Below are 717 nucleotides of genomic sequence, written 5' to 3'. Positions count from 1 at the left end.
TAAATCTATCCCATGATTGTACTGTATGCACGGTAACATATCGCCAACAAAACATTCAATAAACACATTTTCGGATAATTGCCGTGAGAAAAACAACTGTCCAATGCGCATTCCCTCAGATGTCAGTAGTTGTATGCAACGAAGACAAGAAAGGAAAGACGGCAACAACATGGCATACATCAGCAAATATGAACCTTCGAATTGCATGGAAATTCATAATAAAATCGGAATGCACATGCTGTAGAGGATTCATTATTTCTCTAATTACTCTTACGTAATCGTTATACTTATGCTCTTTTCTTATTGGGTTGTATGTGTTTTTTTTTAATGAAAACGTGAATGTATGTTATGGAGGAGGTTATAACAGTAATATCATATGTATGTTGACATTGTTCTTAAAAGATTATCATGCAAGGATTAGTTAATTCAGCACCACAAAGCCGGTGGTATATGTTCTACCACGCAATATATCTGTATGTGATGATTTTAATATATATGAATAAGATCCTGTGGAGTTTCTTTGGTATTCCCTAACAAAACAAAGACTGTGTAGGTTTTGCCGTGCCACAGAACTAAGCAAATGGTTTTATAAATGTTAATCCTTGTGTGACAAAGGCAATAACAGTAAAACGTTTATTTATTTGATTGCGGTGTTGGCGTGAGACAAATACATTAATCACAACTCCCTTCACATGATGAGTGTAATAAGGATTTAAT

The 717-nt window shown here is 34.4% G+C and overlaps 1 protein-coding gene across 1 annotated transcript in view; it reads left to right on the top strand.

The window, feature by feature from the left end:
- Positions 1-508, top strand: part of LOC119588617 (tRNA (guanine-N(7)-)-methyltransferase non-catalytic subunit WDR4-like) — a gene marked incomplete at its 5' end in the record, with an annotated part of 7,340 nt that extends 6,832 nt beyond the window's left edge. The window contains 1 exon segment of the mRNA XM_037937257.1: positions 1-508.
- Between the last annotated feature and the right edge of the window lie 209 nt (positions 509-717).

Source organism: Penaeus monodon, chromosome 24 (genome assembly GCF_015228065.2).
Source record: "Penaeus monodon isolate SGIC_2016 chromosome 24, NSTDA_Pmon_1, whole genome shotgun sequence".
Lineage (NCBI taxonomy): Eukaryota > Metazoa > Arthropoda > Malacostraca > Decapoda > Penaeidae > Penaeus > Penaeus monodon.
Note: the sequence above shows the minus strand (reverse complement) of the source record. Positions and strands in the feature narration are given on the sequence as shown.